The sequence below is a fragment of the Halyomorpha halys genome, unplaced genomic scaffold, assembly GCF_000696795.3.
Source record: "Halyomorpha halys isolate HHAL.00 unplaced genomic scaffold, Hhal_1.1 Scaffold1713.1, whole genome shotgun sequence".
NCBI lineage: Eukaryota > Metazoa > Arthropoda > Insecta > Hemiptera > Pentatomidae > Halyomorpha > Halyomorpha halys.
The window spans coordinates 24,638-30,639 of record NW_027110405.1 but is presented as its reverse complement, the minus strand read 5'-3'; the positions used below and the strand labels follow the sequence as shown (position 1 = coordinate 30,639).

The following is a 6,002-nucleotide window of genomic DNA, read 5'->3' as shown; positions in this document are numbered from 1 at the left end:
TTGAATTATTTAGTAAAAAATTGCCAGTCTCAAGAAAGAAATTTAAGGATTATAAATTCACAATTATACTAACGTGATCGAAAACTTGGAAATAACTGTTTTCTTTATATGGGTGCCGGATCACGTGGGGATCGCTGGAAGTGAACTGGCGGACATTAGCAGCTAAACAAACACTTGTTCTTCCAGATCAGGGAAAGGCTATTTTGACATACCAAGAAAAAGGTCTTCCGATGAAAAATGAAATATCAGCTAGTTAGCAAGCCATGTGGAATGAAAACCCGCCAAGCAAATTAAAAACTATTAAAAAAACATTAAACCATGGACCACATCAAACCGTTCCAATCGCAGGGAGGAGGTAGCTATTGCCAGAATGTCATTTCTATTCTACCAATTTAAATAGATTGGGAGTGGGACCGAGTGTATCGGATGCTTTGAATGATGTCCAGAAGAACGTGGAAATGGTTTTGGTTTTCTTAAAAAGGAATGGCTTTTTGAATAAGATTTAAATCCGAAAGTTTATTATTTGTACTAAATAATTCTAAAATAAGTAATTATTTAAATAGTATCAAATCTTAAAATAGAATTATAAAGTGCGAAGCATGGGCGTTGATGACCTTAGGGTTTTACGCCCTAAAGTAAAGCCACAGTCAACAACAACAATAATCTGACAGCTACGCTTCCTATCTTGTTCGTTATATTTCTTTATGCTTGATTTTACTCTTATTCTTTTTTTCCATCTCTTGTATGCTTTTATTTTTATAATTCTTTTTTATCTGTTGTTATTTTTGTATTCTTTGATTGTCTTAAACCTTTTGTTATTTTTATTTAATTTTAAGCTTTACAGTTCAAGTTTTTTTAAATATTTTTAATTGACATTGTTCATTTATTTTTATTCCATTTAAGTGTTTGTATATTTTTTTTAGCCCTGCAGCCTGGGGCAAAACTTTGGCTGATAATAAATAGCATTACGACTATTTGAGTTTTCTTAGACCGCACCTGGACAATCTACCTTTCATTATTACAAACATTAATCAGAGATCTCCGAATAATATTTATTATTTTCTTGTAATTTTTTTTAAATTATTCTTATTTTCTTGTTAGGAGTACAAAGTGTTTTTTCTATTTTTATTTTTTACATAATGATTGTTAGCATTTTTGTTTTAATACAGAGTCCTGATAAATGCATAGAACAGGAGAAGATGTGGTCAGCAACGGAAGTTTCTCATCTTCCTGTTCATTTATATCAGCGGTTCCGATAAGATATATTTTTGCATTTTCCTAATCTGGAACTGTGTTCTGAACTGGACCGTTAACTTTCATTGTTTTCCTCCTAATTCTCTGACATCATTCTAGCCAAGGTCTAGAGGAATGATAGAATGATAGATAGACCTTACCGCTTAGGACATAGATACTTACGACAATTTAACACTCGAGGCAAACAGATCCCATCAGCCCTTTGATCTAGAGCCTCCGTATTTCGGGTATACCTGAACACTCCTCTTTTTCCCTAGGGTATCTCTTTTTCAATAACTCCTCCAAGAAATGAGGTGGGGAAATCCTCTCCCAGTAAAATATTAGGTCTCCTGGATGCCTGAAGAATTCACTGCCGAGCCTGATAGACGCCACGCTACCTGAACCTTAACAAGAAGTAGTCCTGAATAATTATATCAATTTATGTAATGAAACTGTCATTTTTTACTGTTATGCTTATTTTATAATGTCATTATATTTTAAAAAAATAATTAATGTAGTAATAGTAATAATGTTAATTAATAAATTAGGGACTCAATGTTTAATTTTAAAATCTACCTAAAAAAGTTAATAGTATTAATATATTAGAAGGGAAAATGTAAATCGGACAGAAAATTAAAGTGGTTATTACAATGGAAGTCCATGGAAATTTTAAATGCTGGCGAGCCTCCGCTTGACCTACAAAGACAACAACTTGATCTCATTTACTTTGTTAAAATCATTTCAGTTGTAAACCATCCTATGAATGAGTTGTTTCCAAATAGACAGCTCCTAAACCAGCAACAAATCGACTTAATAAAGTGAACACCGTTTACAGTCAGGGTTTCTACTTTACTGCTCAGTTTAAACTGAGAAATAGAAATACCTACTTTGCAAGAGACTGTAAGTCCATCATCTAATCCTTGGGGACGTCCCAAAAATGAAATTGTGAAATAGAAAAAAATAAATAGAATATTTGCGTTTAGTGTGTAGACTAGTATTGATTGATAAAAGAAACTGTAGTATTTTTTTTTAATATGTAAATACATGTATTGTATATATGTCCCATCATGGATTGATAGGTATGCTGGGTAATGTAGCAATCCACTGTTTTGGGTAGCATGCATAAATATAGCATTTCTTCCTTGAAATCGTAATTTAATTTGTATGCCTCGTAAACATCAAGTACATCGACAGACAAACACTCATTGTCTATATTTTATATTAAAAAAAATTAAATAAATAAGCTCTTCTATTTATTTAACTGGAGCGGAGTTTCTGAGTTAGTAAAGGCGCTGTGCTACTAATTTCAACCCCCGGGTTTGAATCCAGCTTTGGCAGATAATTATTTACTGTATCATAATTATAATTATTTCTATTTCACTTCAGCCGTCATTCTATCCTTAGGGTTTGGAGGGCCCCTCACCCAGCCTTATTATGTAGGGAAAAATTGGGTTGTTGAGCATCATGATCAATTCACCGTCTGGCACATCGTTGTTCAAGAATCAGTATTTTATTATGAAGTACTCAATCCCTTCATTCATGCGTTAAAGCGGTACCAATTTTCATTTCTGATCATCTTGAAATATTAAATGTGAATAGTTCTATTAGGGCTTCATAATTAACTAATTTACTCTCTCTTTAAATACAGAATTTTATAATTGTTTTCGTTCCGAAAGTAGTTTTTGAGTCATTGAGCAATGAATGTAAAATTATTGTAATTTTTTATTTTTTCCTTCTATAAGATAAATCCGATATGGTCTTGAAATAGTTCAACACCTACTTGTAGCATTTTATTTTAGTTCACTTTATTTGCCACAGATTTTCATCTGTCAAGCCTCTTTTGTCCACAATACTGTTGGATAACCTTTTCCAACATTTCTTTAATAATTTTGGAGATCAAACTTTGACTTATGTGTGATTTAGGATCTTTCGTCATCATGAATAAACTGCCACTTTTAGGAGGAATTGAATTCAAAATGATCTTATCTTATTTTGTATTTTTTTATGACTTATTTTCTTTCAATTGTACTAAACACTGAAAAAGTAAATAAGGTATTTTATTCACTTTGACAATGCATGTTTTTAAAATACGTTTATTGGGTGTATGCTATTTCTATTGGTTTTTATGTTTTCCTCTTGACCCATTACCTGATATTTCGAATTAACAATCTTATCTGGATATGTTATAAATTTAATTTTATAAATAAGTTCAGTCTGAACATATTCTGCAGCTTGATATTTTTATTTTTTTCAAGAAGGTAAGATTTGAGTACCGTGAGCCATCTTACAAAAATAAAAATAAAGTTTCTTCAACGCCAATGGATTGTTATAATAAAGCTACACACACACACACATACATTCATTCACGCACATATGCACATGATTCCAACATAAATAAAATAAAATAAAATTAACATAAATTAAAAAAAATAATAATAAAATATTAAAATCGAAAATGAGCTATAATTTAGAAAGTTTCAGATAAATTTTGGGGTCAGTCCTATTCTGTTTACTGTTGGTAAATAGTGCAGGCATTCTTCATAAATATGTTTAATCGTGAAAATGGACTGATAATATAGGCACGTTGGAGATGGCAGTTTTCTGATCAGGAGTGTATGCGTAAGGACAGAATGACCTATTCTCAAGCGGGTTAGAGCAACTTTCTCTCTGCAGTCACCACTGTAGGATGTCAACCATGGTTTTACTTCTCTTTTATTATAATTCTCTTTTAATTTACTCGGAGAGCTTTCACCTCATATTTTAGGAGGCCTACTGAGTTCCGATGGGGTGTTAATGATTATTTTCCTAGTTATCTACAGGTGACAAACATATTCTAACCATGGTGGGGGGTCACGTTTTTCATTTTGAGGGACCGCCACTTAATGAAATAGGTCAACGCCCCAGACCAGATAAGGAACGGTGCCATTCGCAGATCTCAGACTTAGAGACCTGTGCCGAACTCCTGAACTACGGACAGCCCAATTTCTTAAACTTTAGAGGGCTTAATGAATCTGAAATTACTGTAGTGTGGGTGTAATTATTGCAGTATATGTGAATTTCAATCATTGAAATTGAAATTATTGTTTTCAATAGACAATTGTCTTTTGAAAAGTAGAAGTGGAGGGCTTATGCTATCACGTGGAGTTCGGTGGTATATATTGAACATAATTTATGTAATTTAAATTTGTGGGTTGAATCGAGGGTAACGAAAGACGCGGCGGTTGAGTTTTCCGATTTGGATTAATCAGTGAATATCTAAAACTGTACTAGAATATTTTCAAGAAGACGCGACAACGGTTCTTTATACTCAAAAAAAAAAAGAAGAAAGTTTTACCTGGGAAAATTTAGTTTTTGTATCAATATAAAAATATCTGCTCAGATAACATCCAGTCTACATTAGTATCAATATAAAGATATCTGTTCTGATAATATCCAGTCTACATTTGTATCAATTTAAAGATATCTGCATTGATAATATCCAGTCTACATTTGTACCAATACAAAGATATCTGCTCTGATAATATCAAGTCTATATTTATCTCAATATAAGGATATCTGCTCTAATAATATCTAGTTTGTATCAACATAAAGATATCTGCTCTGTTAATATCCAGTCTATATATAATATAAAGATATCTGTTCTGATAATATCCAGCCTACATGTGTGAAAACAAATGTACCACTCATGGCTACTGACTCCAAGGCCCGAGTTTGAATCCGGCTGGGCAGATTCTTGTGTGATCTCACAGATGTGTTTTCTGTTACACTGTAGCCGTGAGTCAACTCTTGTGGGTTCTGGAGCCATCCTAATTGGATACCCTTAATATCTGGCGGTCGACCATAATTCTGACCAAATTACCTCCTTGCACATTCGTTGATCTTGTAAAAGTACTGAACTATTGACTCTTCATGGGTTGTAGCGGTACATATTTAATTTTAATTAAAATTTAATTATTTGCATTACTATGTTTTGTATTTTTCCGTGAATAGGTTTTTGTTTTCTTGATATCCCAACCCACAAGTATCTCTCTCAGCGGTAGAAAATGTATCATTATGGTTATGATAATGCAAAATAAATTATTGGGAACCAGACAGAGATGAAAGGTTTGGATGCGAAACAATAAGAACAAGGAGGTGGGGAGGATTTGGGAACCTACTCTCAACTGATTTCGAAACAACTTTCCAGAACCTTTTTCAAATAGTTCAATGTTTATTTATATTCTGTACATTCTTATGTGTATATATATAAAAGATACGTGATAGCGGGTTCTGAACTAAAAAAAAAAAGGAAAAAGGAAAGAGACAATACACTCACGGTTGCTGATAAAAGACTGCTTTATTCTGAATAGTAATCCTATATTTATACATTCTAGAGTTGTTGACAGAGGGAGTTAGGTATTAAGATTATTATTACATACCCCGTAAACATAACTCCCCCCCGCCAGTTTACGAACAATTCCTCGTAAACTCAAAAACAGAAGATATAATACAATGTGAACAACAAAACACAAAAAAAAATTCTCCTACAACAAAGTATCAGACCAATATGTACAAAGTTCAATTATACAATCTACAAAATGAAATAACCAAAAACTTCAGCTTATCCACTCTATTTACACTCTAATTATTCATTACACTCACTGCACACAACATTCCGTATCTACGTAGAACTGATAGGAATAAAACAAACAAAAACAAAAAAAAATATGGACACAAACATTAAAAGAAAAAAAATTACTGCTTCGGGTGCAACGAGCAGGCATCCCCGG

General features: G+C 32.7%; 1 long non-coding RNA gene across 1 annotated transcript in view; it reads right to left on the bottom strand.

Moving 5' to 3' along the window:
* LOC136796050 (uncharacterized) overlaps nucleotides 1-1,791 on the bottom strand; it is a 19,991-nt gene extending 18,200 nt beyond the window's left edge. Inside the window, exon 1 of the long non-coding RNA XR_010843746.1 lies at nucleotides 1,417-1,791. This is a non-coding gene — a long non-coding RNA (uncharacterized lncRNA). The remainder of the gene's footprint in view (nucleotides 1-1,416) is intronic.
* Between the last annotated feature and the right edge of the window lie 4,211 nt (nucleotides 1,792-6,002).